The 24,403-nt window shown below is 40.1% G+C and overlaps 1 protein-coding gene and 1 non-coding gene across 2 annotated transcripts in view; both read right to left on the bottom strand.

The window, feature by feature from the left end:
• The window catches only part of LOC108548241 (uncharacterized), a 70,542-nt gene that overhangs the window by 19,698 nt on the left and 26,441 nt on the right, over positions 1-24,403 (bottom strand). The window lies entirely within an intron of this gene.
• TRNAF-GAA (transfer RNA phenylalanine (anticodon GAA)) lies at positions 19,010-19,082 on the bottom strand. Its single transcript has one exon. It is a non-coding gene; the product is annotated as a tRNA-Phe (tRNA).

The following is a 24,403-nucleotide window of genomic DNA, read 5'->3' as shown; positions in this document are numbered from 1 at the left end:
CTTTATTAATTAAAAGAGAAACTCGACAATAAAATAAATAGTATAATAACAGATAACCGATATTATTAAATTATAATTAATTGTATTATTCGTATTATATTCAAAAGTAACTAGATTCTAGTTTTCCTAGTTCTACCATTCGATACCGTTTTCATATTGGTACTTTAGTGCAGATTCTTTATTAATTGAAGAATAAACTTAGCAACACGTTGCTATCAACAATAAAATAAATCGTATTGTAGTAGATAATTTTTATCATTAAATTATAATTAATCGTATTATTCTTATTATATTCAAAAGTAATTAGCTTCTAGTAATTCTAGTTCTACCATTCGATACTATTTTCATGTTGGTACTTTGCTGCAGATTATTTATTAATTAAAGAGGAAACTTAGCAACACGTTACTATCAACAATAAAATAAGTCGTCTAGTAACAAATAATTGTTATCATTAAATTATAATTGATCCTATTATTGTTATTATATTCGAAAGTAACTAGCTTCTAATTTTCCTAGTTCTACCATTTCGTACAGTCTTCACATTTGTATTTTATCACGGATTCTCCATTAATCGGAGAAGAAACTCGTAGAACGGAACAATGCGACTTCCATTTACCCTGTCATCGAATAATCATCCACAACGTCACCGCAGTCCAATCCTCCGCGAATCTGTTCGAACGTCAGGCCGCCATGACGGAGTTACGTTGATCACACGTTACGTTCCAACCGCATCGAAGACAGCCCACGAACCAGAGATCCAATGTAAGTGAAAATTACAGCCTTTCCTCCCTTTTCTTCGAACCAACCGAGAACACCGGCATTCCATTCCATCCTGCCATCCTCCAGCGAGGACAGCGTCGACTAATTGCGAGCTTTATCGAACATTACTCGCCTACAACGTTGCAATCTCGCGACAGCCAACAATTTCGACGGGACACGCTACCACTGCCATAACCACTCAAATGTGTACACGTACGTACACTCGAAAACCTGGCTCTACATATGCATAAATCCATCGGTTCATCCTCGACCTCCGACGTGGCGATGCGGACGCCGAAACCTCGATCGATCCCGTGGATCGATAGTGTCGCGTACACCGTGTTCCACGGATATTTCCCCTGTCGATCACGCGCGAGATATCGTAGATACCGTGGTCCTTCGTTCGGACTACGTAAGGCGGACATACTATGTCGTTTTGACTAGTCATTTGAGAAACTTTTACGCGTACCGAAGGACGCAGATGGCACTTGATCACTGATTGTGAGACAAACGTGGTATCCGCGGATCTTCGAGGAATTCTGTAATTCTTTTAAACCGAGTTTCTTCGTTTGCAGGAAGATTGCAAAAATTCAGTCACGGATAAATAACATATCTCGCATTTTACTAATTATGATTTTTATCGGGTGTCCCAAAATTCACACAAAAAGGAAGTTTGATAGAAAATACAGCTTTTTAATTAAAAATGGTAAATATTGTTGACCAATGAAAATGTGTCTGCTGTTACACTGTTTTTCTTTTTGTTGACATTTTATTACATAAATGGCGCAAAATTTAAGTCTTGCGATTTGTGAATTTTTGGACACCCTATATGGTGCTATATAACAAAATTTAAGGAAAAATCAACCGATAAATGTAATGTATAAAATATATGGAAGATCCGAGTTCGAACTCCGGTTTATCGATTCGGTCTATATATTGGGTGTCCCAAAATTCCGGAAGAAGTAATTTTAATAGAAAACACAGGTTTTTAATTAAAAATTGTAAATATTATTCTACAATGTAATAACCCCGAACTGTTAGTTGTCACGCTATTTTTTCCTTCCGTTGGCAATACCTTACAACACAAATGGCGCAAAATTCAAATCTTGCGTGAATTTTGAGACACCCTATATAACATCATATTGTACAACAAAATTTTAGGAAAAATCTACCGATAAATCTAATGTTTGTAATATATGGGAGAACCGAGTTCGACTCGGTCAATCTATTGGGTGTCCCAAAATTCACGGAATAAGTAACTTTGATAGAAAACACATGTGTTTAATTAAAAATTGTAAATATGATTCTACAATGTTGTTTGGTGTAGGGTTCCATATTTAATAACCCTGAAATATTAGTTGTCACGCTATTTTTGTCCTTTCGTTGGTAATACTTTAAATCACAAATGGCGCAAAATTCAAATTTTGCATGAATTTCGAGACACCCTATACGACGTCATATAATAAAATTTAAGGAAAAATTAGCCGATAAATCCGGTGTATGTAATATATGAAAGATTGGAGTTCGAACTCCGGTTTATCGACTCGGCGAATCTACTTTTCCCCTGTACGACATTGTTAAGTGACAGAATGACCGTATAAAAGCGACATTGAGCGTGTCGTCCTCGTGGTTGATCGTCGTCCCACGGATATCTCTGAGATCTGGAAGCGGCGACTCCGACAGCTGTGATAATTAGCCCCAGAGCCGTGTACGGCATGCAACGAGGAGGAATCCGTGCGAGGTACATGTAAGTACGTCGACGATCATCGTGCCGTTCCATCATCGGCGTCATTAATACATTGCTGGTGACGGGGAGCGTTAATCTTGCCTGCCACGAAAAACAATCGACGGCCTCGTGAAACTTTCAATGCATCTTCGCGTTCTGATAAATTTCTGCCGATCGTTGCGTCGTCCATTTTCCATTTCCGTTTACAGTCACACAATTTTTCTTCGAGAATTCACAGATAATTCTATTTCCTTCTAAATAACCCTCTACCGAACGAATTTTATATTTCGATTCGTTGTATCAATTAATAAATAACTTTTCGACGGACAACCTAACCTCAAAAAATTCTATGTTCTCCTTGCAAAGATATTTCAACAGAAACGTGTAAAAACAAATTCGAATGAATTTTATTTTGTTATTTCATTAGAGTAATGTAGCCCTTTAGATTGGAAGCTTTTTCGTGATTAAGGATATCAATTCGAAGCTTTTCTTATATTTTTATAAGTAGGACACTGTATTTGTTTTCTAGCATGAAGAAAAATGTATAAAAATTGTAATCTTTGTTATTTCATTTGCGACGTACTCGTTCGATATTAACTACAGAATATTTAACAAATCGCTTCTCGACTGACAACATAACCTCAAAAAATTCCACGCTCTCCGTGCAAAGATATTTCAGTAGAAACGTATAAAGAGACAAATTCGACCGAATTTTGTATTTCATTTCGTTATATTAATTAAACCCTTTACACTCGAAGACTTTTTCGTGATAAAAGATAGCAACTCGAAGCTTTCTTATATTTTTATAAGTTCGCTGATACTTGTAATGCAAAAATAAAGAAAGAAAAGCACTCGGTGCATGAGAAATGAACGAATAGAAATATTTCATTCGAATATTTCATATATAATCATTTTAAATATAATTATCGTTTCTTATTCGTTATTTAGGTTATGGCATTAAAACAAATGGCGACTGAGAGTCGCCTCTCGAGTGCAAAGGGGTAACAAATCGCTTTCCAACTGACAACATAACCTCAAAAAATTCTGTGCTTTTCATGCAAAGATATTTCAGCAGAAATACGTAAAGACAAATTCGAACGAATTTTATTTCGTTATTGCATTATAGTAATTTAACCTTGTAGATTGGAAGCTTTTTTCGTGATTAAGAACATCAATTCAAAGTTTTTCTTATATTTTTATAAGTAAGGCACTATTTTTGTTTTCGGACATGCAGAAAAATGTATAAAAATTGTAATCTCTGTTATTTCATGTACAGTTTGCGACTCATTTGTTCGATATTAACGACAGAATATTTAAGAAATCGCTTTTCGACTGACAACATAACCTCAAAGAATTCTATGCTCTCCATGCAAAGATATTTCAACAGAAACGGGTAAAGACAAATTCGAACGAATTTTATATTTCGTTATTTCATTCGAGTAATTTAACCCTTTAGATTGGAAGCTTTTTTCGTGATTAAGAACATCAATTCGAAGTTTTTCTTATATTTTTATAAATATAATACTGATTCTGTTTTCAGGCATGCAGAAAAACGTATAAAAATTATAATCTCTGCTATTTCATGTACAATTCGTGACGTCCTCGTTCGATATTAACGACAGAATATTAAAGAAATCACTTTTCGACTGACAACATAACCTCAAAGGATTCTCCGCTCTCCGCGCGAAGATGTTTCAGCAGAAACGCATAAAGAGAGAAATTCGAAGAAGAATAAAAAAGCGAGCGATGAATTTCACGAAGAAACTGCTCTCCCTAACCAGCTTGGTCTCCGGCCAACGAAGGTTAAACGCGGGTAACAAGCATGAAATTCACGGGACAAAAGGAGACTCGTCGGTGGCGCGACGCGCACGCAACGGTGCGCAACAGCGCAGTGACACGCAGTGATCGCGCGCCGCCGGCTACGGTTTTCAATTCAGCCGGGCTAAACGGCCGGTTAAGCTGCTTTATCTGATGGAGAGCGGCGTGTCGCAGCGTCACACTTCCGCGCGCGCCGCGACGTCCATGCTCGCGCAATCCGCTCGACAGTGCGCGTGCGACACGCCATGCGCCGCCCACCTCGTGCCCCGTAATTACCGACGACAAAACGACCAGGCCATCGGCGTGACGAGACGACAACGGGGACGTGCTTGGCCGAGTCGCACGCAGCGCGACGACGAATTAATTCCAGGCGACTCTGGCCGCGCAGATTATCATCGAGATTCTTTTTCGCTCGCGTGCCGCTAGGTGGACTGCTTTCGCTGTCCGACATCATGGAAGCGGGTGGTAATTGAGGTTATCGCGAAGATTGGCAGGCGATATACGCGCGTCTCGCTATATTATCGTGTTAAAGATATTAATTCAGATTCGAATCGAGATTCAACGAAAACACGAAATGAATTTCTGAGTATAACAACATTTTTCCAACACGTATTAACCTTTTATGTTCGACAATTTTTTGGTTAAAGAAGGATACGAGTTGACAAATTTTCTGTTTTAACGCTGATGATATTTTGATGGTATTTTATATAAATAAGAAATCATATAATAATTAATAGCTAGAATTATTTAATTCCGATACCTCGCACACTGTTACGTTATTTTAAATTTGATATATTAATTAATATCGAGCTTCGAAATTTTTGCAAATGGCGACTGAGGGGCGCCTCTCGAGTGCAAAGAGTTAATATTGGAATTATGTGTTTATAATTGTAAAATAAGTACGATATATATATATATACATATTCTTTTTTCGATTCTTTCATTACTCAAAGAATTTATATCTATGCGAGAGAGTGTCAAGAGGTTATGTGACGCAGTTCGCCTGAAGCCCCAATTCTTATCTGATGTTTATGTAAACTATATTTTATTTATATTTAGTTTTATAAACTATATTCACGCCTTATATTCTAGATTGATTTTTGTATATAATTAAACTTATCTTCAAAACAATTAATAACTTAAAATTTTATTTATAGTTAGAAGAATTAATTTGTGTACAATTTATGTGTAATTTATACGAATATTGAAACGCTTTGTATTCGAAGATTGTTCCCTGATAGAGATATAATAAACATTCTTTTCTTTTGTCAACGCGTTCAAGGCACCTAACTTATATTGTTTTCCTGTTGTTTAGACTTCCGCCTTTAATTTAGTTGAAAAATTGTATCGATTAGTTATTTAGTTTCGTTTTTATCCGAATTTAAAAATGGAAGAACGAGACGCGCATTTCGGACATATTTTATTGTTTTATTTCCGATAAGGCAGGAACGCATCGCAAGCACGCAAGAAGTTACGTGCCGTAAATGGGAATGAAGCCTGGAAAGAAAGACAGTGTCAAAATTGGTTTGCCAAATTTCATTCTGGTGATTTTTCACTGAAAAATGCGCAACAATCTGGCCGTCCAGTTGAAGCCGATGAGACCCGTATCAAGGCCATTATCGATTCAGATCGTCATAGCGCAACACGTGAGATTGCAGAGAAGCTCGATGTATCGCATACACGCATTAAACAAAAATGAAAACGGCTCGGCTATGCGAAGAAACTCGATCAGCTTAAGGAAATTCAATTGACGCAACGCATTAGCATCTGCGATTCGCTTCTGAAACGCAACGAAATTGATCGATTTCTGAAACGACAGATGACTGGCGACGAAAAGTGGATAGTTTATAACAACGTTAATCGGAAAGGATCGTGGGTGATGCAAGATGAACCAGCCCAGACGACACCAAAATCTGAGATTCGCTAAAAAATTTTGTATTTTCCTTCGTGTTTAAAATCCGCAATCACTTAGTTGCCAACCTAATAGATCGTGACGATTACCGATCTCTGATGATATCGGTAGTAGCCTCGTATAGCCTTGTTCTATCGCGGTGCCTTTCATGCATCGACGTGGTTTGTTCCCAGTCTGTGCTGGATGCTGATCTGCTTCTGATTAGGAATCAGAGGAACACTTGTACTCGCCTTTATTAAAAATGTTGTATTTTCTTTCGTGTTTAAAATTCGCAATCACCTAGTCGCCAACCTAATACTTGGCCTGAAATACCTTAGAGTACCTTAGAGTAGATTTCTCGCATACTTTCATACCAGCCATAATATCCCGTACGCAATAAAAATCCGTTCTCGTTATAAATACAGTCTACTCGACACCGAGGTAGCCTGAAAAGAAGCAAGCACGAAGGCACAGTTGACGCCAGGATTATCCATGCCTCTTGCTCATCGATCCTGTATCCGCGGGATGGACCAGCACGAACGAACGTACGAACGGCCATGCAAATTATCCGTTCGAGAAAACGCAATAATAATTCAAGACGTATCCACGGCGGTAAATCGCCGTGCACCGGGCAGAGAGAAAGAGAGAGAGAGAGAGAGAGGGAGAGACAGAAAGATTGACGTTTCCCGACGCGAAACGTAATTATTATCCTCGGCGAGGTTCGTATGGGAAAATCCTAGCGCCAGCGCCAACGCTCGGCTTCGCCTCGTCACCTGCGATCAATCGGCTGGACGTGAGTCATAGCAAGTCGGCTCCGATCACTTTGTATCGCTCTTTCTCGGTCGCGAGTGCTCCATCCCGAGGAAAACGAGAATTTTCCCCCGGAGAGCAAATGGCACTCGGTGCGCCGCCTCGCGCTTATTGCCTATTAACGCGCTGGTCACTGGATATATTACCGCTATTAAGGCTCGCGAGCATATAAATGACTGTTTATGCGGGAAAGGTACTAATACCGGGCCCTCTCCACGCTTAGCATTACGAATCCTCCTCGTACGCTTGGCCAGTCCACTTCGCGGTCCTCTCGATAAAAGTCACCCGGGGTGAATTGGTCCCTTCCGCTTCCGCGAACCTCCGAGATACTTCACGGGTCCGTGGAATCTTCGAAAAATTTCCGGTTACGTAACGGCTGATGAGTATTACACGTCTCGAGCAAACCAGTTCTATGGGAGATTTAGCGTTGGCTCGATGTTTGTGCAAATAAGCTGAAACACTGCATGGAAATCTTTTAACGTCTGTTGTGACTAGCTTAAATCAGGATCAAGGAAATACATATGGGCGCCATTTTCAATGATGTTTTTGCTTAAGAAAAATTGCGAATGTGGTAACTTGTGCGATTTTTCAAGTAATAACCTGTACTGGAACTGTGGCAGGGTTATACCGAAATCGATCAATCGAAATTGGTGTTTACCGATCAAGGAGAGACATGTCAGAGGTGCTAGTATTGATTGGGAAGATTTAAATTAGCTAGGATATGCATATATATAGAGATTGGACCGCCGAGTTTATTGATAACAATAATGTAAAAATGGGAGAATGACAAGAAAGTTAGGAATTATTTCTCCACTTCATTATTGCAATAATAATAATAATAATAGTAATTACAATATTATAACTTTGGCTTCGATTCTTAACTTTACAACTCAAATTAGTGACAAATGTCTTCGAGCCGATATTAACTGTCCTCTGGTCGGTTCTGGATTATTTTACGTTTCTCGATGAAGGGGAGACATGTCAGAAGTGCTGTGGTAACTTGTGCGATTTTTCAAGTAATAACCTGTACTGGAACTGTGGCAGGGTTATACCGAATTCGATCAATCGAAATTGGTGTTTACCGATCAAGGAGAGACATGTCAGAGGTGGTAGTATTGATTGGGAAGATTTAAGTTAGCTAGGATATGCATATATATAGAGATTGGACCGCCGAGTTTATTGATAACAATAATGTGAAAATGGGAGAATGACAAGAAAGTTAGGAATTATTTCTCCACTTCATTATTGCAATAATAATAATAATAATAGTAATTACAATATTATAACTTTGGCTTCGATTCTTAACTTTACAACTCAAATTAGTGACAAATGTCTTCGAGTCGATATTAACTGTCCTCTGGTCGGTTCTGGATTATTTTATGTTTCTTGCCCCCTTTATATTACATATGCACACCCTGTCGTGATCATGCTTAGGGTCTAACGCGTCACCCATACAATATTGCAACTCCATTCGACTTCGACTCGCAACTTTACAACTCGACTCAATGACAACTGTCTTCGACTTCAATTCAGTGTTAACCCCTTAACTACTATAGGTACTTAGAAATGTTGCGTTTGTGACACGCAGGGCACCTATAGGCGCTCGGCGTAATTTGGCTTTCTGACGCGGAGGGCGCTTGTTTCCACAAAAATGGCGCACGTCGTAACTCAGTTCCTGCCGTACGGTACAGCCATTACGTATCAAAGTCTGCCGTAGTCAAGGGGTTAACTGTCCCCCAGTTGGTCCCGAATTGGCACAAGATATCCTATGACGCCAAGATTTTCTGCTCTGGGCTTTGCACCTTCGAACCTTATTCTCTCAAGCTTCGTGAAGCTACGTGTACATGGTGGAAATGTGCGATACTACAATACCTATATGTATATATTAACATGCTATACTGACATACTGTAACTGATAACATAGTCCTTTCAGTTAGAGATAGAGAGAGAATTAGAACTGGTAACCAGTGACATAGTGCTAGCTTTAAATCTTGTTAAACAGCAAAGAAGAGTACGAGGAAGTAGGAATACAGTGATCATAAATATATTTATGCTGATAAAGCTGCTACTTCGCATACGTTTCCTATTAATATACAGAGCATGAAGGTAGCAAGGGTGTCCAAGTATGGTATACAAATCTATTCGTATTTGTTAGATAAATCAGAAATATTTGGACAAATATTCCCCACAAAGAGGGAACACGATTATAATGAAATTTTAGATAGACTTAATATACCTACTTTAGAAATTCGCAGGCTCATCTCAGACTTGAGACTTTTACATAGTATTATTAACCCTTTGCTCTGCTTTGTCGAGTGCGACATGACATCAGTTTTCATCACAGGAACTCTATTTACTGAACGAGAGAACAGAAAATAAGTAACTTCTCGAATTACTTAAATTCGGAATATAAATTACAGCAATGTTCGAGGGCTACATTTAATACAATCAGTAAACAAATTCTTTAAAACGAGTAGCAGTCGAGGAACTGTCCTGTGAAGTAAATTTCAAAGCAAAATACTTGAAATGATTGAGAATTATTGACCAGAAAATTAAAAAATAATTCGGAGAGCAAAGGGTTAATGATAAAGTTAACTGTCCAGAGGTAACTATTAAATTTTATCATTCCAACAACAAGACATGCTAGAAATCCATTGCTCTTTATGTCCTCCGTTTACAGTTATGTCCGCCCTAGAATCTGCAATTTCGCAAACCATTTAACTTCTTTTCTAACAATATTATCAGTTTTAAGACCGAATTGTTCAAACTGTTAGAAACCACATACAACACGTTGTCATAATTTCGTGGCATAATTTATTGTTACGTAATCCTGTTCTGCTTAATTCTGTTTCCCATGTAACTTGGTGTAGACAGTGTCCTATAAACCATATATTGTCTGCTGTATACCTTTTCCTATTAGGTGTGTGCATATTTTATATCACTTTGCTGGAAAGGGCTTTGCCCTTGTAAGTTTCAATAAACAAATAAATATTTCACAAGATATGGAGATGTTGAGAAAAATATTGAAAGCTTCCAGTGAACGTTTCAACTTCGAACTAGGCCTGGAAAAGCATCGTTTCCAGGAAAAAGGAGACCCTTGAGCAGACAGCGGCTTCCCACGCTTTCTCACGAAAACATTCTCCGAGATAGAGACTCGCGTGCAACGCGGTCGGCATATTTATTAAACGCATTTCCACGTGAGGAGGACCGTTCGATAGGCTTTCAGGAGGAGCTAGCGGTTGCTATTACCGCGGGAGCGGTCATTATCCTCGAGAAGGACGCGCCGCCACCTCTCGCAGCGACTCCTACGGGCGACCTATCGAACCGGAGCCATTGCGTGGCGCACACGCGTCGGTTTAAATAAGAAATGCGATAATACGTGACGGGGAGAATTGGAAGAAAGAGGTAAAAATCCAATCCGGCCATCGGCGACGATCCCCTCGAATACGGGTATCCGCGTCGTTATTTATCATTTTATTCATTACCATATTCCTCGGCGTGCGCGCGCGCGCAGGCACACGTGGGGTGGTTCGCGGGAATTTTCTCTCTGCCTTTTAGCACGCCACGCGAACGCGGATAAATAATGCAGCCCGAATGAAATACGCGCAACGGGTTGCAGGGAAGAAGGGTGGATAGATGTGAATTAAATAGCGGAATTGTATTAATGTTTCGCTGTTTACGCCGGCTTTAACGGGGATGGGGTGAAACGTTTGCTGCGTGGCTGAGTATTGCTTCCTCCCCTTTAAGGGGAGCTTCCTTCTGCTTTTGTTTCGGATCTGTTTTGGCTGATCGGTGGCAATTTGATACCCTCAGTGTTGCATTATTTGACAATTGGGAATGTTATTTTTCTGATAAATGTAACTAGTTATTTTCTATTTTAAGGTGGTGAGGGAAAAATTGACGTGGATTAAATAGGGAAATTAAATTGGGAATGGAAATAGGTAAATATGATTGGAAGGAAGATTGTGATGTTAATACGAAGTTCAGTGTACTGCTAGGAAATTAATATGTTAGGAGAGATCGAGAGGAAGCTGTAACTTTCAATGTGATTGCTGGAAAATATAAAGGCTCGTAAGAATAGTTAATAAGTTGCAGGAGAAGGTAATTGTGGAGAGTAAATAGGCATTGAGAAGTTTTAACGATCATGATCAACTATGTGCAATGGTTATAATCAACAGTGAAACTCTTGTCTATAACTATATTATGCTACATAGTTAAGGTCTATTTGAAAACTTTCAAGCTCGTTTTATTCCTTCCATCGTGTTTTTCTTCGAAAAATATTATCCACCTGTCAGCGTTAAAAAGAACCAGTTATTTAAAGAATAACCGACTTATGCAATTACATAAAATTGCAGTGCAACCTAAATTACCTGTATCAAATTTTTCGTTGTATGGTTTTGAAACGTATCGAGCTGAAACTGTGCAATGCAATGTTCAAGTTTCTCTAGATTTTATCCACTGCGCAATTCCCCAGTGTGTACCTCAGAGAGAATGACATTACCTAAAAAGTCGAAGAGGAACTGAATACAGTAGACCTAGGAAACTGAAATACCGAACTCCATTGTTATGCTCATGCTGCCAGTTGTAGCGTTGCTCTCACAACAACGTTCCCCGGGCATGAGAAAATTTCTTTATGAGAACAGGTTTCTATCGGTTGATTTCTTCGTTTATATCAGTTAATTACCATATCCAAATAGCGTTCGTTCGTATATTATAGTAATTTTTTTATTATATTCGCCATTTTTGTTCTTTATCGATCAGTTTCGAATTTTTTACAAACTTCCCGATTTCAGAGACACCTATTAATATAACTTAACCTATAAAACAATCGTTACCTAAAATTTCCTACAATTAAAATCGAAGACTATGTTAAGTTATTAATTATTTGATGAAATATTTGCAGGATAATGTCGTTATAGAAGGATGAAAGCAGGACTTTCAAGGTTTCTAAAAATATTCGCCATTTTTATTCCCTATGGATTAGTTTTGAATCTTTTACAAACTTCCCGATCTCAGAGACACCTATCAGTACAACTTAACCTATAAAATATTCGTTACCTTAAATTTCCAAAAATTAAAATTGGAAACCCACGCTAAGTTATTAATTATTCAATGAAATATTTGCAGGATGACGTCATTGAAGGAAGGACATTCAAAGTTTCTAAAAATATTCGCCATTTTTATTATTCATCAATTAGTTTTGAACCTTTTACGAACTTCCCTATTTCAAAGACAACTACCAGTATAAATTAACCTATAAAACATTTGATACTTAAAATTTCCAGAAATAAAAATTATAGACCCATGCTAAATTATTAATACTCGCCATTTTTATTCCCCATTGATTAATTCTGAACCTTTTACAAACTTTCCAATAAATTTCAAAGACGTCCGCCAGTATAACTTAACCTATAAAACACTTGATACTTAAAATTTCCAAAAATTAAAATTGAAAACCCATACTAAGTTATTAATACTCGCCATTTTTATTCCCCATTGATTAATTCTGAATCTTTTACAAACTTTCCGATAAATTTCAAAGATATTCACCAGTATAACTTAACCTATAAAACATTTCTTACCTAAAATTTCTAAAACTTAGAAGCGAAGACAATGCTAAATTATTAATACTCGCCATTTTTATTCCCCATCAATTAATTCTGAACCTTTCACAAACTTTCCAATAAATTTCAAAGACATCCATCAATATAACTTAACCTATAAATCATTTGTTACTTAAAATTCCCATAACTTAAACTCGAAGACCCATACTAAATTATTAATACTCTCCATTTTTATTCCCCATCGGTTATTTCTGAACCTTTTACAAACTTCCCAATCTCAAAGACACTCACCAGTGTAACATAACCTACAAAACATTCGTTCCCCAAAATTTGCAAAAATTAAAATCGAAGACCATACTAAATTATTAATTATTCAACGAAATATTTTCAGGACGACGTTGTTATAAGCGACTGAAGGAAGGACATCCATGATCCAGTGACTACTCGAGCGACTCGCAATGGGCATAATTCAAGTTCGATTAATTGTATGGCCGAATTGTACGAGGACAATGCTATCACGGATCTCGCTAGCGCCGCAGGGTGCGCGTGGCGACCACACACAACATACATTAATTCTCCTATTACGGGCATTGTGGTACACGTACGGGCATTATCGGTATTGTAGCCACGGCACGTACGCCCACGGATGGCCGTTGTCGGCTATGGAACGTCGCGACGTCGCTGCAACCCTAGCGCGCGACGCTAACGAGCTGTCGTCGCCGTTATATCTCTGCGAGTCTCCTGATACCGATGCGTACATCCCGCTCCGTGTAATCACCGCCCCTCGTAACAAACTTTCCACCCATGCCCAGGGAAACGGACTGGCTGGTGAACGTATCGCGTGTATTTTCTCCTGCGGAAAAGTTTCTCGTGTAAATTTCATGAAGCCATTCCCGAGGATGGGGTTCTTTCTTTTTGCTTTCTTTCTATCCTCTGTAGCCGAGGATAGACATTTACTTATCAGTACACTCTATGTAAGAACGCACCAACGTTGTCATTAGACTCCGAGGTTGATACTTGTTAATTATTCAGGCTGCACCGGGAAATAAATAGCGGAGAGTCTTCAACCAGGTCTTTGGATAAACGCGAAACACGAAAATCTGGTAAATCTGGTGAATTCGAAACTGATTACCCTAGGCACCTAGTGGTTATTAACCACTTGCGGTGACTAGAAATTCATAGACGCCTGTGTCAGAACGGTCCAGAGCTTCTGTAACGATTGCCTAACGACGTGTGTACCACGTCGTTGGCGATTCTGTGACAATAGCATTACCACGTGCGTGACACGTCTTTCCAGCGCAAGTGGTTAATCCTTTCGCTTTTACGGGTGATTATAGGTGACTATAGTATATAGGTGACACCTATAGTCACTCGTCACCTGTAGTCACTAGTCACCTAGTCACCAGCCACAAAAATTGAACAAAAGATTAAGACAAGTGCTATCGTTCCTCTTAGCTCTCTTCGCAAAGAATTGCAAGCTCTATATTGCGGTGTCAGTTTTTACTTTCCCTTTTTTCTTCAAAAGACCGAATGCTAAAGATTTTCAAAAGATTAAGACAAGTGCTATCGTTCCTCTTAGCTCTCTTCGCAAAGAATTGCAAGCTCTATTGCGGTGGTCAGTTTTTACTTTCCTTTTTTTCTTCAAAAGACCGAATGCTAAAGATTGCACGATCGTAATGGTAGGTTATTTTTAGGCACTATTAGGATAAAATGGTCGAAATGTTCCTGCAGGGAACACTTGGCCAGATCTAGGGTCCTCTAGCAGTGAAATTCTAAGTGCTGAGTAATTCGAGATTCGGTATTTATTTCTTTATTATAGTAAACTACGTTCTTACCTCAGGTCACCTAACGCGAGGCATCGTTCAAAAGCCTAATGTAGAGAATTATTGATAAAAATATAGCAATTATAAAGTTTAGGACGTCACTGATGCAACTATTCGCTGTCTGTTCACTTTTCCCATGATCTTTGTGCACAGTTACAACAATTAGTTATTCAAGGGCACCAAATATGTGGAGTCCAGTCTAACAACCCTCTATGGACACTTCTAACCCCTTTTGCTAGGTCTAAATCACAAAGATAGTAATTTCCAGGGGGTACCTGTCGATTTTCATCAGAGAACCGTGCAACCTGTTGAGAACTAGCGAAGAGGAGAGAAGGGACGAGCACGAGGAGCGAAGCAGCGAGCATGGAGCAGAAACGGGGAACCCAATTAAAGCACCGAACGCGTCCTAATTAACTCCTCAATTACGCGGTTCCCCTCTGATTTCGGGGCAAACAAAGAAGGCGAACCGGTTTCAAGAAGCGGGGTCACCGGCAACATCCGCGACACGTCCTTCACCCCCCTGACCTGGCCCGTATCATCCCCCGGGGCTCTGGGTACACATTATAATTGCGCATATTAAAATGGCGTCACGACTCCGCCACCCATCCATCCGACCAGCCAGCCATCTTTAATCAATAATGGAGCATCAGGGACCATGACAACAGATACCCTTTCCCGGGTTTTCTGTCTCGTGGACCCTTCTCCTCCCCCTCGTGACCCCCAGACCCGTGCTGCAAGGGTTGTCTGCCTTCTCTGGACCGAGTTTGGGTATTCCCCGCATCGTGTTACGTCGAAGACCACCATCCTCTGTCTGAGTGTTCAAGAAATTGTGGTTATTCCATTGGCATCGTTTTCCCTTTGACTCCTTCATACTGGACCTTGACAGGTTCCAGTGTCTTGTGTTACCTTGTGCTCGCATGTTTGACAGTTTCTTGGAAAATATAATAATAATTGTATTATAAAGTTATTTTCCAGATTGTAAGAGTATTGTTGAGCCTGGAAGTACTATCTCGATGACGTAGCTAGGCTCACAGTGAAAAATAGCAATCTAGTGGTCTAGTACGCTAGTATAGTGGTTTCCATGGATACCATGATTTTGGACAGTATTATACCCATCTCTAAGATCTAACAATAATTTGTTTAATGCAACAATTGTTTAACACTAGAACTATCAACCCAGTCAATATGACTGATCCCAGAATTTTTCTTTTTGCTATAACCGAACACATACACCTGCTTTAAGAATAAAATTGGTACCAACTGAATGAACTGAAAGAACTGTAATCAATATATTCACTCATATTCGTCTTACCGCTGAAATGACTATAATCTGTGCACATTACAGTTAGGTGCCCATTAAAGATCGGTAGTTCTAGCGTTAATGTAACAATGTAACAGTATAATTGGATTTATTCTGGGAAATAGTATGACAAACGAGTGTGTCATATCTAAAAGGTTAACCTATATGTCTATTCAGGAATACAAAACAACATGGCGCAGACTGGCCACAAAATGGAACACGAAAAACCTAATCTAAAAACTAGTCCTACCGTTGTCCAAGGAAGGTATCGAGGAAACGTGGCAAGACTCGTGGGTAAATTGGCAGTGTTTTCCAGGAAATCAGCCCGACTGTGCACGGCCAATCAGCCGTACGTCCGGTCGATCCACGAGGGATCTATCGAAGGGCTGGAAGACATAAAGCGACTCGCGTTTACGGTTCCGAGCGAACGGTCGATCGAAGGAGGCCGTTGGCAGGAGCTTTCCAAGCGTAACGGCGTGCGTGGCACGTGCGAACCGTACACGCGTTTCCCTGCACGCATTCATCGGCCGCGGGCGTTCACGTGCGTGTCCACGTCGGCGTGCTAGTGCGCGGAAACACGAACGACCGAGCACCTGTCAACGTGTCGTTACGTGTTCGGTTGCGCTTCTGTCTCGAGTCAAGGCGTCGCGCTCGCGGAAACAATGGCGCGCGCCGATGCGTAGGGGGCGCTTCAGTGAGTATGTAGTTCATGATTATGCTTCGGTTTAAGAATTCGTAATCCGATTGGTCGTGCGACGATACACGCTGAATTACGATGAAGCACGATGCGATTGGATAGATAAGAAACCATTTGTATGCGATTTGTCTCCTTCGCGTTCTCGTTTGTTAGGTTATGTTTGAAAGATTCGATTGGCAGAAGAATTCTTCTGTCTTACACAATTAATCAACGCGAATAAATACTATTGAGAAAGTATGGAAGTTTTTCGAAGGAATAAATATCGTTGCTTGTCTAAATATAGGGTGTCCAAAAATTACGCGAGAAGTAATTTTGATAGAAAATTAAAGACAGGTTTTTAACCCTTTGCACTCGAGAGGAACTCGATTCTCAGTCGTCGTTTAATCGGGTTTTAAAGATCGATGTTAATTAATATATCGAATTTAAAATTACCCAAGGATGATACGTCATAATTTATTTAGGATTTCTTATTCACCGTTTCAAAAATATCACTTCGCGAAAAGAAGTTTTCGAATTATTATTTCTCCGTAACGAAAAAATCGCCGAGTGCAAAGGGTCAATTTTAATTTAGTTACTGTTTTATATTCGTTAATTAAGCTTCAAAGCATCGAAACAAATAATGATTCCTATATAGGGTGTCCTAAAATTTACGCAAGAAGTAATTTTGACAGAAAATTAATTAATCAATTAATGTATCAAATTTTGAAGTAAAATAATTTGTATACGATTTCTTAGTCACCGTTTTAAAAATATCGTCGACTTTATGGCAGAAAGTCTTCCATTGCTATTTTCTTCGAGTGCAGAGTAAAGTCGCCAATTTAATTAAAAATTGGAAATATTGTTCAACAATGAAGATACGTTGTTCTTTCATATAACGCTGCATTTTTGATAACCTTGAACTGTCAACTGTCACGCTGTCTTTTTCTTTCCGGTTGGCTACACTTGCCGCACAAATGGCGCGAAATTCGAATCTTACGTGAATTTTGGGACGCCTTATATTATATACATTATACTAAGTGTATTATATTAACACTAGGTTAATGGGGCACGCCATTTTGTCGATCTTCGAAACTATTGACATGTCAATAAAAATAAACCCCATAAAAATCATAAATTTTATGCTATTAAGTATATATCTCATAGCTTCGTTTACAAGTTAAAAGCGTACAATTATGTTGCTTTTTAAGTGACGCTTGGAACAAAATGGCGACGCGTGTCGGTAAAGATAGGTACACAAGAAATCTAGTTGCCTAGTGTATAAATACTAAACCTAGCTTTGATTAAAGCGTTTATTTGCATAGAAATCGATATTAATTGCACGAAAAATCGAAAACACGTCGTACCCACTGATAATCCTGGTATTAATTGCACGTTACCAACGTGATAAACTACTAGTGAAGTTAAGATACCGGATAAATTTCGAAATGTTGGACCGGAAAATTCGAAAATTCCAGGGTTAGGAACGGTCATGCCTTTCGAAGTGCCATATATCGGCGAAAGTCAAAGGAATCAATCGCCGCGTGAAGTTTCCTAACGAAAATTCCAGCCAGCTTCACACGACTGAACCAGTACGCTGCGCTGCCTTTATTATAGGAACGATTTTATCGGAGGGTGCAGCCCGCGCGGCATTCGACGAATTAATTTCCCATCGAGGCTTCTAATTACAGCGAAATCGGCGGAAAGCAAGATAAACGAGTCAATCGAAAAACACGCTGCTGCGGCGCGGCGAGGGACACGAAATTAATAGTATCCATGCCCGAGAACAAGACCGGCCCGCGAGATTATCGGCCAGCCGTTTAGGCGCTGGGGTTACAACGTCACACGCAACGCCGCGATCATTCCACGTAATAATTATGTACCGTTCCCGATATACACCGCGGCCTAGCCGGACCTTTACCCGCCAAAGCGTATCATGCAACATTATTAATGGAATTTATTGCCGGGCAAAAGGCAGCCAGGCGAACGGAAATTTTAATCTATCCGCGTTAACGAGTCAAGAGGACGAGCCGAGTAGGCTCGAGATAAATCGGTTGCTGGATTTTAAATATTGAAACTGCTATGCGTTATGCTGTCCCGATGAGTGTTGCATGGGATTCGCGTGGTGGTAACCGTGATAAAATTATGTTCTTGTTATAGTTGCTTGTAGTTATATAATGCAAATAAGCGTGCGGCCTACAGCTCTATTCGGTACAGCATAGCTTGGTGTATCTATTAAAATATAATCGACTTTCTATTTGAAACAATTTTTTCCATTTTCCTGTAATAACATACAGGAAGACGAAAATTTTGTAATAACAGTGCACAGTGTCTTATCGGAAAGATAAATACGCGTATAATTGGAAATCTTTTTAATATTGCAAGCACGTGTATAATTTAAAAAATTTGTTTAATCTTATAAGTGAATATTTGTTGATAAATAACTGGATATTTCTTTTCTTGGATGGACAAAGTATCAACGCGAATTCACGTATACGAATACGATCGTGTATAGAAAAACAAGTGATATTTAATTTTTTAATTTTTAATGCAAAATTTATTTTTATCGAAATTCTAAATATCGGATATCCCAGGGGATCATTTGAAAATGAAGAAAAAAATATAACCGCGAAAAAAAAACAGCTTGCCGAAACCCGGGATTGAACCGGGGACATTTAGATCTTCAGTCTAACGCTCTCCCAACTGAGCTATTTCGGCACGTTAAGGTACGGTTAGAATAGGGTATAAAAGGATCAGGAAAAGGATAAAAATAACAGAGAATAATTTAAATAACAACTTTTAGGGAATAAATCACGCTTAATTCGCTATACTTAATTCCTCCCGATGAAAAATCTTCCGTTCACGGTTATCTGGCGAACGGCAATGGCATATAACGACACAAGCTATTAAACAAAAATAACGATAGAAGGCAAATGGAAGATAAATGTCTGGAATTACGCATCGGGACGGAGACGATTATTAGCAAATGCCGGAGGTAATTTACCAGAATTTATTACCAGAATTCCATCTCGTGCGGACCGAAAGCTCGGACAATATCATGGCACACGAGCGACCAATTAAATAACCTCGCGCACGAGGAATCGTTTAATTCCCATACGTATTGCACATAGGCATGCACACACGCGACATATGCACACATCGACGCGAAATCGTCCTCGAATTCGAGCATCGTCCCGGACGATAGGTCCACCTGTCTACGCAAGATGATAAAAGTCATTAAAACGCATTACCCGGCTCTAATCACCTGAAATTTAAATTCCATTCGCTCGCGTGCACCTGCAGAGAGCCGATAGAGCTTCGCGAACTGGACACCTAGTCCGATGTCTACGCCGGAATTACCCGGCATTACGTACGCAATTTCCAGCGGTTAAAGGACGTGCTCGCGGTAATGACTTCGAGGGAGGCTTGGAAACGTCGGGATCGCGGTTAAAAAGGTAAAAGGACGGCGTATCCAAGCGAACGAGTCAATCGAACGTCCCTCCGCGCCACCTATGCCTCCTCTCTGTGTTAGACCGCGAGACAGGTCGTGCACACGCGTGCACGCGGCGAGGGATACGAAATTAATAGTGTCTATGCGCGGGAACAAGACGAGAGCGAGGCATTATCGTCCCTCGTTTGGGCATTGGGAGCGTGTAAAGGCATGATGCAGAGCCGAAGCGGCGCGGTCCAGCTCGCTCTTCCTTCCATGTGCCCTTCGATCTTCCTTCTCTTTTACTCCCTCCCTCCTTCCTGCTTCACTCCCTCTCTCCCATTAACTCTATATTTCTCTTTATTTCTTCTCCCTCTCTCTCTCTTCAGCTTAGGGTACCACGGTACAGGGTTCCCTGCATTTCTTTCTCCCTCTTTCTCCTACCCTCGGAGCCGAGCGGAGAAGGGCACAATTCTTGGCCCCTCGACACCCCTCGACACAGCATCGACCTAACCCAAACTCGGCGCCGACGCGCCGCTCTAATACGATCTCACGATCGACGGGCCCACGAGCGCCGTAAAGCTCGGTTTACACCGGCCCGCAGGCAGCCGCCTACGCGATCCACCCGCTCCTTAAATCCTCCGGCTACAGCGCGCCTCCGCGGGGTAGACAATGTCGCGACGAACACCGGCCCAGGGCAGATGAAGTCGTTCCCCGACCGACTCGCGGCGATGAGAAATTATTATTCCGCCAAGCGGAGAAGCGCGAACCCAGCCGCTCGAACGTTTACGCTCCGTGCTATACGCCTCTCCGCGCTCCTTACCGCGGCAGCCTCTTCGACGTGTGGCAGATCATTCGCCATTTTTATTCTTATCTTTCCCCCGCGAGCTTCGCCTTAATTGCGTTTTGTACTAAAAACTATGCAGCAAAGTAAACTCTACATCCCGACTATGCGGGGGTCATCCCTGCCTCTGCGTTTTGTCTTCGGTCCCCTGTCTTCTGGAGACGTCCTGTGACCTTAAACAGGCCAGTTCTAACCGTCTGTACGTTCAATGAAGATCTATGCAATTTTCCACCGGTTTCCAATGACTACTATTCCTTCGCAAATTTCCTTTAACAAAGTTAGAGTGGAGAGTTTCTGTGGAATTTTTCGTCTTTATGGGGGCTTGTGGGATCACGGAAAGTAGGGTCAATGAATTTTGGTGCATTTGGATGTAAATCTTCCTCCATTTTGTGTAAGTTTCGTGCAAATTTAATGTCACGTGGACAGAGACACGGTAGATTTTGAAATTGTGAGAAATTGCGTGAATAATTTTACATTATTTTGAAAATTAGTATTTTCAATATATTGTATTATAATTGGGCTGTCTTTCTTTATTGTTTCGGATATGGTTATCTAAATTAAAGGTAAAAATATAGTCAAAGAGTAATTTACAATTATGTAATGACCGTTATAATACTTGGAAGTTCAGGTATAAAAAAAAATAATTTTCATGCTTGGGTGTACTGGGAAGGAAAGGGATTAAATCTACGCTTATCTATACTAAAAATCATGGTAAATTGCGCAACGACGATCGGTGAAAAACGTTATGGCCTCGGAGAGGGTATCGGCGGTATACCTTCCACTTTATCCGGCGAAGGGTTAATCGACGTCCATATACGACGCGAGCACGTTTGACGCCAACAAAGAACCCCTCGCCATGACGGGAAGAATGAACTCCGTAGGGAGAATCCGTCTTCTAAATATAGCCGCCACGGTAGCAGAAAGGAATCATGGGAGAAGCGCGACCGATGACAGCTACGGATATACCGGAAGTGCACGAATTAACGAAACGATTTTCCTCCATCTTCGTAATACACGTTTGCAATACACGTGATTTCGCAATTCGAATACTTGGAAATCAAGCTCACCATTGAATTATTAACGAGTTGGGTAAAACATTCCAAAGTTAGGTTATGTAACGATTATTTCCAAATAAACAACATTGTAACGCGAATACTTAATTTATTTCACAAACTTCGCTTAGGATACACCAGCGTTCTGAAGTTTTAGGTTATGTAACCATTAATTTCGAGTAAATAACGCTGTAATATGAACGATTATTAAATGAAAAATTCAGTTAGGAGAAATCAATTGGTTTCGAAATTACGTTATGTAACAATTAATTTCAAATAAACAGCACTATAAGGAGGATAATTACTAATTCAAGAATCACAAATTAGCAACTTATATATTCCCATTATAGCTATCGAATAAATATAAATCGAAATCGAATATATTACTTTTATCGAGAAAAATAGTGTTGCATGGAACACACCAATTGCACGAACAAATATCGAACAAGTGGAAAAGATAAAATTATCGAAGAAACGTGCAAAGGGTTGAACCAGGAACCTTGGATTAAGGAAAACATAAAAGATAGTTACTGGGGCAAGGAATGAAAAATCTCGGGACAAATAATAACAGGCGTTTATGCAGGAAACAAGGGTCGAAATCCGGCGGTTAGGTTGGACGAAAGGGCGCGGGAAAAATATGGTCGCGTTAAATCGAGCACCGCGGGGCGATTCGAGGCGAGGAACCAGCAGAGACACACCGATGCCTCGTGTTTTATGGTGGCATCAATTACTTTAATATTCGAACTCGTAATCTCGGAGTCCGTGTGCGCGCGCGATCCGCTCGGACCGAGGCTAGGTGTCAGCCATCGTAAAGCGGAATCGCGACCCTAAAGCAGTCGTTCCGTGCCTTTGTAAAGTAATCGGCACGGCCCTACCACGCTAGTCGGATTATAATAATGTTTACCATGTGACTATGACTCCGAGCGCGTTTAATGGCCCCATAAAGAATCACCAGGTCGTGTTTGACCAGCCACCATATCTGCTCGTTATGGTGAGAAGCGGACCGTCGTGGCATGGAGAATCGAGATCCTGCTTATGCGTTCAGTAACCGGAATTGTTCATTGAAATTGTCCTCCCTTACGTTTGCTTTTGTCTCTGGAATAGATTCGATTAAATAACGTGGAGAAGATACGATGGGAACGTTCGAGTCTTGATTTATGTTATTAAACTACAAATTCTATTTACCCTATACTATAAATTCTATTTATTTTAATATATTTAGCTATGCATGTGCTTTTAATTATAACTTTACCTCTTTTCCTTTTCATCTTTGATATTAGTTCTATATACCGTGTAAATAATTCTAACCTACAACCTACGCGCCATCTATTAAGAATTAAATCTTCGCGAGGTTAGAGTATTTAGAAGTATTTAGAAAGAAAATGTACTGTAGTTGGGGTACTATAGTTGAGTAAGAAAGAATTCAGAGGAAATTAAATTAAATATAACATCGTTTATGTCTGTAACGAACATAACCTCACTTCGTTCTCCGCGCGCTGGTCACTCTCGAAATATAAACAAACGGAAGGCGGAACTTTGTTCGTGCGAAAACGCGATTACTATGATTCCCACATTAAATTTTCGCAAGTTAGGGTATTTATGGAAACAAAATGAAGGTACTATAGTTGAATAGGAAAGAATTCAATGGAAATTAAATATATAGTCGTATATATCTGCATCGCGAATCGATATTCTATATCGAACATAACCTCACTTGGCTGTCCGCACATTGGCCACTCTGGAGACATAAACAAATGGAAAGTAGAACTTTGTTCGTGTGAAAATGCGATTACTATGATTCCCAATTTAAATTTTCGCAAATCAGGGTATTTATGGAAACAAAATGAAGGTACTATAGTTGAATAGGAAAGATTTCAAAGGAAATTAAATATAAAATCGTATATACCTACATGGAGAATCGATATTCTGTACCGAACATAACCTCACTTCGCTGTCCGTGCGCTAGACACTCTGGAGATACAAACAAATGGAAGGTGGAACTTTGTTCGTGTGAAAACGCGATTACTATGATTCCCAATTTAAATTTTCGCAAATTAGGGTATTTATGGGAACAAAATGAAGGTACTATAGTTGAATAGGAAAGAATTTAGGGGAAATAAAATATAAAGTCGTATATATCTGCATCGCGAGTCGATATTGTGTATCGAACATAACCTCGCTTGGCTGTCCGCTCTCGAGACATAAACAAACCGAAGGCGGAACTTTGTTCGTGCGAAAACGCGATTAGAATGATGCCCGAGTCAAAATTATTTAAATCGAAATCATTCACGCGACGCGGTGCTCGATGTCACGGGGTCAGCTTGTACGAGAAGCGTATCTCCTCTAAATAGCATCAATTACTTTAATGGCCGTGATCATAATACCGGCGATCGCTGGCGGGTCGGTAGGTGTCAGCGATCGTAAAGCGTAGTAGTGGCTTAGCCGGTAAGCGGCCGTTCCGTGTCTTTGTAACATAATCGGCGTCGGTGTGCAACGTTACCCGCATTACAATAACGTTCAATGTGCGCTTACAGCGCCGCCGCTATCTAAGTGGCCTCGTAAAGAATCAATGTAACGTGCATTGTCCATGGTGCTCCGACGGAGCAGCCACCTTTTCAAGTCGAACGCCGTTTTGCGGAAGATGATAAGGCTGCATTAAATTCTTCACCAACAAATTTATCAAAAACCCCCCGAAAAACTATTCCCCATTTAT

This window comes from Eufriesea mexicana, unplaced genomic scaffold, assembly GCF_001483705.2.
Source record: "Eufriesea mexicana isolate 0111107269 unplaced genomic scaffold, ASM148370v2 scaffold1490, whole genome shotgun sequence".
Classification (NCBI taxonomy): Eukaryota; Metazoa; Arthropoda; class Insecta; order Hymenoptera; family Apidae; genus Eufriesea; species Eufriesea mexicana.
This window is presented reverse-complemented; position numbering and strand designations above follow the sequence as displayed.